This window comes from Maylandia zebra, linkage group LG20, assembly GCF_041146795.1.
Source record: "Maylandia zebra isolate NMK-2024a linkage group LG20, Mzebra_GT3a, whole genome shotgun sequence".
NCBI lineage: Eukaryota > Metazoa > Chordata > Actinopteri > Cichliformes > Cichlidae > Maylandia > Maylandia zebra.
In genome coordinates, this window is record NC_135186.1 from 13987173 (window position 1) to 13999212 (window position 12040).

The window sequence follows — 12040 nt, forward strand, 5'->3', positions numbered from 1 at the left end:
GGTCCATTTTGAGAAGCGCACAGACCAGAGGACAACATGTCCCTGTTTTTGTCCTACGAGAACTGTCAGTTTATTAGTTACACTGACCTGATATCAGTAATGGAAAGAATCCTCACTGAAAAAGGTTCAGATTTTCAGCTTGTGTTAAAGATGTCAGAACATTTTGATGGATAGATTCAACAGCTCTGTGAAACACTTCCAAGGTATTTGCTAATTACTGCTTCCAAATACATAAAATAGAATTACACGTACAACAACCTTTGATAAGCCATTAGTATAACCAACTGCACTGCTGCACCAAACGCAGGACCTGAAGAGGTCCAGATCAGTGAGTATAATGAGATAAACAGAAGTTGTTTTGTTGCTTTAATTAATTTATTATTAACAACAATATAAAATTATGCACGAAAGGAATTACTGATGTAAAAAAACCCTGTGGTTTTATTTATATATGTTTATATATAAATATATACGGTGGCACCTAGAGACAAAGCACGTACAAACTCCAAAAAGCACAAGAAATTCCAAAGCATGTACAAACTCCAAAGCACATTTCTAACGTTAACTGAACTTCCAAAACAGAGCTACCTAGATCACTTAAATTACACAATTGAAAGCATATGTGTATTGTTTGTGTATTTATACACAGGCACTCATATATATTCAAATAATTAAAAAAAAATTCATTTACCTGTTACTACCACACACCAAATCTGGGCGTTGGTACTTCCTGGCTTGTGTAGCCAACTAGGTAACAAAAGCTCGACACTGCCTCTAGCATCCTGGAGCACTTCTGTTATGTTTTGTACGTGTCTTGGAGTTTGTATGTGCTTCGGGGTTTGTACGTGCTATGGAGCTTTTACGTGTTTTGGAGTTCGTACGCGTCTTGGAGTTTTTATGTGCTTCGGGATTTGTACGTGCTATAGAGTTTTTACGTGTTTTGGAGTTTGTACATGCTTTGTCTCTAGGGGCCACCGTAAATATACTTTTATTTATTCACTCCAAATAAAATGTAACAAATATGTCATATAATACAAAAAACAACTATTTACATTTCAACTTTTAACTATTTAAATTTTCAGCTTTTTCCTTTTAAACAAATTTAAAGTGAAACAACACAAAACACTGCAAACCACAACACAATTAAATATAAATATAAACAAATATGAAAACAAAAAGAAGATGCACATTCTCTGTCATATGGGTCTGCATGAATAAATCTTTTATCATACGCAACTGAAAATAGTTGTGGATAATTACTATACCTTTCTAATGTGACGTTGTTGTCCCTGGCTCTCTTTCCCTCTCTCTTTAGCTCCGGCTCTGTTCCTGTGCTACTGCGAGTGTACCACCCCTCCCCCCGCTTCCCAGCGCAAAGCACAAGGCTCGCGTGCGGAGTGAAGCAAAAAAAGTGCGAGACAGAGGGTGAGAGAAAGAAAAAAAACCCCACGGCTCCCAATAAGGAGCTGGCTCATGTCGTTCACTTCAAAGAGTCGGCTCTAAGGCTGCGTTCACACTGCAGGTCTTAATGCTCAATTCCGATTTTTTGATCAAATCTGATGTTTTTGTCTGCTTGTTCACACTAGAAATAAAATGCGACAGCAAACGCGCTCTAGTGTGAACCCTCAAAGCGGCCCACATGCGCAAAAGAAGACGTCACACACAACGCGCTCTGTTCAGACCCAGAGCAAACAATATTGTTTGACTGATGGCCCTTAATATAAAGACTTCGGACTTTACGTTTCCCAATCTTTGCTTTAAATTATTTTGTTTATTATTTGCATAATAATGTAAATAACCTAATAATTATCCTTATTGCTGTTTTAGAGAGTAGCCATGCTTCAAAGGATAGTTGCAGATTTCTGTCAGAATCTGCAGATTATACAGTACAAATAATATGTTCACGTTGTCTTCCCAACAGTTTCACTAACATCTACACTGGATGGCCAGGAAGCGTTCGCGATGTCTTATCGGGCGCTTCTCTGGCGCTGATAATTGGCGTCTGTCTTGTGTCAGTGACATAAAAGACGGACTTGATGCGACCTGACCATTCACACAGCAGTCATTTTCTGAAACATCGGATATGTATCGGATTCAGTACCACATACGAAAGTGACCCAGATCGGATTTGAAAATGTCGGATTTGTGCCGTTCACACTGTCATACCATGATCGGATATGGGTCGCATAGGGTCAAAAAAAATCTAATTTGATGCGCTTTCGCCTGCAGTGTGAACGTAGCCTAAGAGCCATTTCGTTTGCGACCAACACATCACTACAGTGCAGCTGTTAAACAGCTGTTTCCATGAAGTTTCCATCACAGTGTATACATCAATACATAACTGAGGGTTGAAGGAAAACCTAATGAGAACCCCCCGGCTAGCTATCGAGCTGGTGGGTAACAGCAGTCTCTGAAAATGTCAGTGCACTTTTGCAAATATGTGATATCTTGATAAACTGAGCAGATATTTGTTTACACAGCTACATTCTCTTGTAAGATTGAAAACATCTTACAAGTTTATTTTATGACCCAGAAAGAGTAATAAGAGTAATATTAAAACTAAGTGGCTGCCGCCGGCTGGGCTACGCTATGAATTGTGGGATATGATGGGCCACGATGGACATACCCAACGCATCCTTCAAATCTGACGCATTTGTCGGCTGCATTTAGAGGAGTCCACGAATTTGGACAGCCTTCGTTGCATCGCTGTGACGTAATCGGCCTACAAATGTGGCCTCAGGAGGATGCAGCCTCTGAATTTGGACACCCCCATAGTTTATTTTTACTTATATAAACACTGAGTTGTATTAACCCTTGTGCTCCCCTTCGGGGCAGCCCCAGACCCCGGGGGTCCCAAAGTACCCCACCCTCAGTAGAGACAGGTGAATGAAAATGAAAAAAACAGAACGATCATTTGGGGTCGAAGAGTGCCCCAGAGCGATTCTAATAGGTTCGTCAGGGGATCGGGAAACAAAACGTAGCACTTGGGGGCCACGCACAGAATCTGCTGTGGCAGCGTGGGGGTCATTGATACCCCAGTACATAAAAATGAAGCATAATCACAATAATGATGATAATAATAAGAAGAAGAAGAAAAAGAAGAATATAACACACAGACGCTTGAGTTTTATTTCATTTTATTTGAAATTACACTCACGATACAACTGAGGCAATCTGGAAGGCCATACTTTTAAGGGACATGCGCAATAGGGAGGGTGCGTTTTTAAAATGCTCCCCCGGGGCTGTATTTTTGATTACAATATCAACAAACTGTCCGTGTTTCAGGTGCTCGGTGCTGTACAGCGCCTTCGGTGGCTGTGAATACATGATCAGGAGACGTTGAATGGAAGGAATGAAACGCGGCGTGAGGAGTCTTTTCCTGATGCTGTAATAATGTTCAGCGTAAAAGTCATCCTCCAAGTGTCACAGCGGGATAGAACGGACACACGCGCAGGCTCTGAGTTGGGAAACACAAGAATCTTTATTACAGCACACCAGGTGATCTATTTACAGAGGTGAGGGGGAAGCCAGGCTCCGGGGGTCCACACACAAAGGGAAAAGACGCTGAAAGTCCACACGCACTCCGTCCACTCCTCACGCTCCTCTCCACACTCCACAGAAAACACGATGACGTACTCCACTCCTCGCACACTCAATCACTCAGGAAACACAAGGGTTGGTCCAGGGAATGCGGGTCGGCAACGGTCCAGCGACGAGAAACACAGAGCTGCCGTCTTACAAAGGAGCTGGAACACTCTCGTAACGAGCCACAGGTGCGTGATGGCGACCAGGTGCGTGGACCAAGGGCAGAAGCCCACAGGTGAGCTCCGCCCTGGCAGAGGGAGGAGGGAAAGAGAGGAAGGGAGAGAGCAGGAACAAAATGAAAAACATATGTAGCCATACTGAGCCGACCGGGTAGGTACAGGGACCCTGACACCAAGACTCGCAGACACTCGTGTTGTCTCTAGCTGGGGTGATTGGTCTTGCACCCGTTGCATGCTTCGGTGCGGTACTCGTTGATCACTAGGTCGAGTAGGTGATACACCTACGCAGTTTTCACGGTATCGACGAGTAAAGAAGATGCCCAACCGTCAAGTTTGGCGTCTTTAACTGAGAATATCCAAAGGCTCCACTGAGCCCCATGAGAACATAAGATGTAAAGTACGCTCCTGTGCCAAATAATCCCAGGGAAGCGAGGCGGAAGAATTTACACCGCTCCTTCAATTCGATCCTCTCTTCTTCTTCCCTTTTTCTTTGTTCTTCCTCCTTTCTCCTCTTCAGCCTTTCTCCTTCGAGTTTCTTCTGGGCCGCCTTATACATCTCGTTGGTGTAGTGGTTTCCTCCATTGAAATCCACCATTTCATCTATTTCATCCAAAAGACAGCCCCAGAGTGTCGATCACAGCGATATTTCTACCGTCTTCGCCCTCTGCCTCTTTTCTGAGACAGCCGTCGGTGAAAGACTCAGGCAAAACGTCTTCTTTGAAAGCGTTCGCATCCCCCAGGATGGTGTTTCCGGATGCACTCTTTCCCGATCCTGTTTTACCGACCAGAAGGAGTCTCAGTTCTTCACGGGTCGCAGAGCCTGCGGGGTTGGGGAAATGATGGTAACATTTGAATCATTCTAGAAAAAAAAAACATAAAACACTACGTTACACTAGGCTATTCTTTTGTTATCTTTGTATTGATGTTGACAGAAAGAAGTTTGTCCACATAAAGCGAGTACCACAAGCAGCACACAACCCTGGGATTGCACTTTACCTTTGTATCGATGTTGACAGCGAGCAGTTTGCCCACATAACGCCAGTAGCACAAGCAGCACACATCCCTGGATCCGGCCTTTGGTCGCCAACATTTTCAGTAAGCTAAGAATAGAAGAAAGAAAAAAGAGGTGAAATTAAGGCACATTCAAGGAAAGTATTTCAGATCAGATTAGCAAGTTAAACCACACTGAAAATACACGTTGAATAAACCATGGCCCCAAACTGGTCGGTTGTCCCATGTGTTTCCCCCGTAGCTGCTCCGGGCGCACACACAATGAGCCCTGGTGTCGCGACGCAGGCGTAGCAACAACCTCCTTCTACTCCTCACTGCCTCCTGTATGTGTGTGTGTGTAGGAGGTACTGGGTTCCTCACAGACGGTGGTGTTCGCGAAACCCACCCTCCCCAAAGCTAAGGGCTCGCCAGCGAGGCGCGTGAGAGCGAGGAAAATGTTTTTAAAAAGGGAAAGGAGGATGAGGAGACACTGAGGGTCCGAGGTCTAAACGGAGGCTGTGTTCAGGTAACCCGCCCTCCGCAGACCTAAGCGTACACTAGCGAGGCTCTTGAGAATGATGTAGAGGGAGCAAGGATGAGGAGGACGCAAGGAGTGTCTGAAGTCCAAACGGAGGGCGGTGTTCGCGTAATAGGCAGGCCACATAGCTGGTCTTTCACTAGCGAGGCAGATGAGAACGAAGGCGAGGGCGCAAGAAGGACGAGGGGCATGGAGAGCCCCAGGTCCAACTGGAGGGTGGTGTTCACATAATAGGCAGGCCAAGCAGCTGCTCTTTCACTAGCGAGGCGCTTGAGAACGATGTAGAGGGAGTAAGGAGTACGAGGAGCAACGGAGAGCCCGAGGTCCAACTAGAGGGCGGTGTTCGCGAAACCAGCCATTCGCACACCTAAGCGTACGCTCGCGAAGAGCATAAACGGAGGGCCATGTTCACATAATGGGCAGGCCAAACGGCTGCTCTTTCACTAGCGAGGCACTTGAGAACGATGTAGCGGGAGCAAGGAAAATGAGGAGCAACGGAGAGCCCGAGGTCCAACTGGAGGGCGGTGTTCGTGTAATAGGCAGGCCAAACAGCTTCTCTTTCACTAGCGAGGCACTTGAGAACGATGTAGAGGGAGCAAGGAGGATGAGGAGCAACGGAGAGCCCGAGGTCCAACTGGAGGGTGGTGTTTGCGTAATAGGTAGGCCAAACAGCTTCTCTTTCACTAGCGAGGAGCATGAGAGCGATGAAGAGGGAGCAAGGAGGACAAGGAGGCATGGAGAGCCCCAGGTCCAACTGGAGGGTGGTGTTCGCATAATAGGCAGGCCACACAGCTGTTTTTTCACTAGCGAGGCGCATGAAAATGAAGGAGAAGGAGCAAGGAGGACGAGGAGCAACGGAGAGCCCGAGGTCCTCACCAAAGGGGGTGTTCACGAAACCGGCCCTCTGCAGACCTAAGCGTACGCTAGCGAGGAGCATAAACGGAGGGCGGTGTTCACGTAATAGGAAGGCCAAACAGCTTCTCTTTCACTAGCGAGGGGCATGACAACGGTAGAGAAGGAGCAACGAGGACAAGGAGCAATGGAGAGCCCGAGGTCCTCACCGAAGGGGGTGTTCGTGAAACCGGCCCTCCGCAGACCTAAGCGTACGCAAGCGAGGAGCATGAGAACGATGTAGAGGGAGCAAGGATGAGGAGGAGGCAAGGAGTTTCTGAAGTCTAAACGGAGGGCGGTGTTCGCGTAATAGACAGGCCAAGCAGCTGCTCTTTCACTAGCGAGGCACTTGAGATCAATGTAGAGGGGGCAAGGAAGACAGGGAGCAACGGAGATCCCAAGGTCCTCACCGAAGGGGGTGTTCGCGAAACCCGCCCTCCGCAGACCTATGTGTACGCTAGCGAGGAGCATCAGAACGATGTAAAGGGAGCATAGATGAGGAGGAGGCAAGGAGTGTCTGAAGTCCAAACAGAGAGTGGTGTTCGTGTAATAGGCAGGCCAAGCAGCTGCTCTTTCACTAGCGAGGCCCAGGAGAACGATGGAGAAGGAGCAAGGAGGACGAGGAGCAACGGAGAGCTCGATGTCCTCACCGACGGCGGTTTTCGCAAAACCCACCCTCTGCAAACCTAAGCGAGGAGCGTGACAAGGATGTAGAGGGAGCAAGGAGGACAAGGAGGCTCAGAGAGCCTGAGGTCCAACTGGAGGGCGGTGTTTGCGTAATAGGCAGGCCAAGCAGCTGCTCTTTCACTAGCGAGGCGCAGGAGAACGATGGAGAAGGAGCAAGGAAGACGAGGAGCAACGGAGAACCCGTGGTCCTCACTTAGGCCCATTTACGCGTTACCTAAGGCCCATCCGTCAAAGCGCTCACCTGCGAGGAGCAGGAGAACGTAGCAGAAGGAGGTCGCGGGACGAGGAGGCAGGGAGAGTCTGAAGTCCTCACTTAGGCCAGTTTATGTGAACACTGCCGAGAAGGAGACATTGATGATGATGATGATGTGAAGTTGAGAGTTGTTTGCTCCGGCGGTTTAGGGTCCCTCCAGACCCCAGTGTTTGCCATCGTAACTTACGAATGTGCATTGGGGTTGCGAAATACCCCATCGCGATTACAAAAGGGTCACAGTGTACCCACGGAGCAGAGAGCACCCCCGATCTTCATGAAGGCCGGTTTACGTGTAACTTGGGGCCCATTCGGCTAAGCGCTCGCATGCGAGGAGCAGGAGAACGGAGCAGAAGGAGGAAGGGGACTCAGGGAGAGTCCGAGGTCCTCACTTAGGCTGGTTTACGCGAACACTCTCGAGAAGGAGACGATGATGATGATGATGATGTGAAGTTAAGAGTTGTTTCCTCCGGCGGTTCGGGGTCCCTCCAGACCCCAGTGTTTGCAATCGTAACTTACGAATGTGCATTGGGGTTGCGAAATACCCCATCATGGGTACACTTTGACCCCATAGTAATCATGGAGTAGAGAGCATCCCCGGTCCTCACGAAGGCCGGTTTACGCATAACCCGAGGCCCATAAGGCTAAGCACTCACCTGCGAGGAGCAGGAGAACGGAGCAGAAGGAGGAAGGAGGACTAGGAGGCAGGGAGAGTCCGAGGTCCTTACTTAGACCCGTTTACGCGAACACTGCCGAGAAGGAGACGACGACGATGATGATGATGTGAAGTTGAGAGTTGATTGCTCCGGCGGTTCAGGGTCCCTCCAGACCCCAGTGTTTGCCATCGTAACTTACGAATGTGCATTGGGTTGCGAAATACCCCATCGTGGGTACAATTTGACCCCATAGTAATCGTGGAGTAGAGAGCATCCCCGGTCGTCGCGAATGCCAGTTTACGCGTAACCCGAGGCCCATAAGGCTAAGCGCTCACCTGCGAGGAGCAGGAGAACGGAGCAGAAGGAGGACGAACTTCCATTGTTTTCATTCCATTGTTTTCATTCAAATTCTGTTGTTTTCATTCAAATTCCATTGTTTTCATTCAAATTCTGTTCTGTACATTCTAATTCCGTTGTTTTCATTCAAACTCTGTTCTGTACATTCTAATTCCATTGTTTTCATTCAAATTCCGTTGTTTTCATTCAAATTCCGTTGTTTTCATTCTAATTCCGTTGTTTTTATTCAAATTCTGTTGTTTTCATTAAAATTCCGTCGTTTTCATGTTAATTCCGTTGTTTTCATTCAGACTCTGTTCTGTACATTCTAATTCCGTTGTTTTCATTCAAACTCTGTTCTGTACATTCTAATTCCGTTGTTTTCATTCAAACCCTGTTCTGTACATTCTAATTCCGTTGTTTTCATTCAAACTCTGTTCTTTACATTCTAATTCCGTTGTTTTCATTCAAATTCCATTGTTTTGATTCAAATTCTATTCATTTCATTCTAATTCCGTTCTTTTTATTGAAATTCGGTTGTTTTCATTCAAATGCTTTGGTTTTCATTCTATTTCTACTCTTTTTATTCAAATTCTGTTGTTTTCATTAAAATTCCGTCGTTTTCATGTTAATTCCGTTGTTTTGATTCAAACTCTGTTGTTTTCATTCAAATTCCATTGTTTTGATTCAAATTCTGTACTGTAAATTCTAATTCCGTTGTTTTCATTCAAACTCTGTTCTGTACATTCTAATTCCGTTGTTTTCATTCAAATTCCATTGTTTTCATTCAAATTCTGTTCTGTACATTCTAATTCCGTTGTTTTCATTCAAACTCTGTTCTGTACATTCTAATTCCATTGTTTTGATTCAAACTCTGTTCTGTACATTCTAATTCCATTGTTTTAATTCAAACTCTGTTCTGTACATTCTAATTCTGTTGTTTTCATTCAAATTCCATTGTTTTGATTCAAACTCTGTTCTGTTCATTCTAATTCCGTTGTTTTCATTCAAACTCTGTTCTGTACATTCTAATTCCGTTGTTTTCATTCAAACTCTGTTGTTTTCATTCTAATTCTTTTGTTTGTTTTAAACTTCCATTGTTTTCATTCAAATTCTGTTGTTTTCATTCAAATTCCATTGTTTTCATTCAAATTCTGTTCTGTTCATTCTAATTCCGTTGTTTTGATTCAAACTCTGTTCTGCACATTCTAATTCCGTTGTTTTCATTCAAACTCTGTTCTGTACATTCTAATTCCGTTGTTTTCATTCAAACTCTGTTCTGCACATTCTAATTCCTTTGTTTTCATTCAAATTCTGTTCTGTACATTCTAATTCCGTTGTTTTCATTCAAACTCTGTTCTGTACATTCTAATTCTGTTGTTTTCATTCAAATTCCATTGTTTTGATTCAAATTCTGTTCTGTTCATTCTAATTCCATTGTTTTAATTCAAACTCTGTTCTGTACATTCTAATTCCGTTGTTTTCATTCAAACTCTGTTGTTTTCATTCAAACTCTGTTGTTTTTATTCTAATTCTTTTGTTTGTTTTAAACTTCCATTGTTTTCATTCAAATTCTGTTCTGTACATTCTAATTCCGTTGTTTTCATTCAAACTCTGTTCTGTACATTCTAATTCCGTTGTTTTGATTCAAACTCTGTTCTGTACATTCTAATTCCGTTGTTTTCATTCAAAGTCTGTTCTGCACATTCTAATTCCTTTGTTTTCATTCAAATTCTGTTCTGTACATTGTAATTCCGTTGTTTTCATTCACACTCTGTTCTGTACATTCTAATTCCGTTGTTTTCATTCAAACTCTGTTCTGTACATTCTAATTCCGTTGTTTTCATTCAAATACTGTTGTTTTCATTCTAATTCTGTTATTTGCTTTAAAATTCCATTGTTTTGATTCAAATTCTGTTGTTTTCATTCAACTTCCATTGTTTTGATTCAAATTCTGTTCTGTTCATTCTAATTCCGTTGTTTTCATTCAAATTCTATTCATTTCATTCTAATTCCATTCTTTTTATTGAAATTCGGTTGTTTTCATTCAAATGCTTTTGTTTTCATTCTAATTCTACTCTTTTTATTCAAATTCTGTTGTTTTCATTAAAATTCCGTCATTTTCATGTTAATTCCGTTGTTTTGATTCAAATTCTGTTGTTTTCATTCAAATTCCATTATTTTGATTCAAATTCTGTTCTTTACATTCTAATTCCGTTGTTTTCATTCAAACTCTGTTCTGTACATTCTAATTCCGTTGTTTTCATTCAAATTCCATTGTTTTGATTCAAATTCTGTTCTGTTCATTCTAATTCCGTTGTTTTCATTCAAACTCTGTTCTGTACATTCTAATTCCATTGTTTTGATTCAAACTCTGTTCTGTACATTCTAATTCCATTGTTTTAATTCAAACTCTGTTCTGTTCATTCTAATTCCGTTGTTTTCATTCAAACTCTGTTCTGTACATTCTAATTCCGTTGTTTTCATTCAAACTCTGTTGTTTTCATTCTAATTCTTTTGTTTGTTTTAAACTTCCATTGTTTTCATTCAAATTCTGTTGTTTTCATTCAAATTCCATTGTTTTCATTCAAATTCTGTTCTGTTCATTCTAATTCCGTTGTTTTGATTCAAACTCTGTTCTGCACATTCTAATTCCGTTGTTTTCATTCAAACTCTGTTCTGCACATTCTAATTCCTTTGTTTTCATTCAAATTCTGTTCTGCACATTCTAATTCCGTTGTTTTCATTCAAACTCTGTTCTGTACATTCTAATTCCGTTGTTTTGATTCAAATTCTGTTCTGTACATTCTAATTCCATTGTTTTCATTTAAATTCTGTTGTTTTCATTCAAATTCCATTGTTTTCATTCAAACTCTGTTCTGTTCATTCTAATTCCGTTGTTTTCATTCAAATTCTATTCATTTCATTCTAATTCCGTTCTTTTTATTGAAATTCGGTTGTTTTCATTCAAATGCTTTTGTTTTCATTCTAATTCTACTCTTTTTATTCAAATTCTGTTGTTTTCATTCAAAATTCCGTCGTTTTCATGTTAATTCCGTTGTTTTGATTCAAATTCTTTTGTTTTCATTAAAATTCCGTCGTTTTCATGTTAATTCCGTTGTTTTCATTCAGACTCTGTTCTGTACATTCTACTTCCGTTGTTTTCATTCAAACTCTGTTCTGTACATTCTAATTCCGTTGTTTTCATTCAAACCCTGTTCTGTACATTCTAATTCCGTTGTTTTCATTCAAACTCTGTTCTTTACATTCTAATTCCGTTATTTTCATTCAAATTCCATTGTTTTGATTCAAATTCTATTCATTTCATTCTAATTCCGTTCTTTTTATTGAAATTCGGTTGTTTTCATTCAAATGCTTTGGTTTTCATTCTATTTCTACTCTTTTTATTCAAATTCTGTTGTTTTCATTAAAATTCCGTCGTTTTCATGTTAATTCCGTTGTTTTGATTCAAACTCTGTTGTTTTCATTCTAATTCCATTGTTTTGATTCAAATTCTGTACTGTACATTCTAATTCCGTTGTTTTCATTCAAACTCTGTTCTGTACATTCTAATTCCGTTGTTTTCATTCAACTTCCATTGTTTTGATTCAAATTCTGTTCTGTTCATTCTAATTCCGTTGTTTTCATTCAAATTCTATTCATTTCATTCTAATTCCATTCTTTTTATTGAAATTCGGTTGTTTTCATTCAAATGCTTTTGTTTTCATTCTAATTCTACTCTTTTTATTCAAATTCTGTTGTTTTCATTAAAATTCCGTCATTTTCATGTTAATTCCGTTGTTTTGATTCAAATTCTGTTGTTTTCATTCAAATTCCATTATTTTGATTCAAATTCTGTTCTTTACATTCTAATTCCGTTGTTTTCATTCAAACTCTGTTCTGTACATTCTAATTCCGTTGTTTTCAT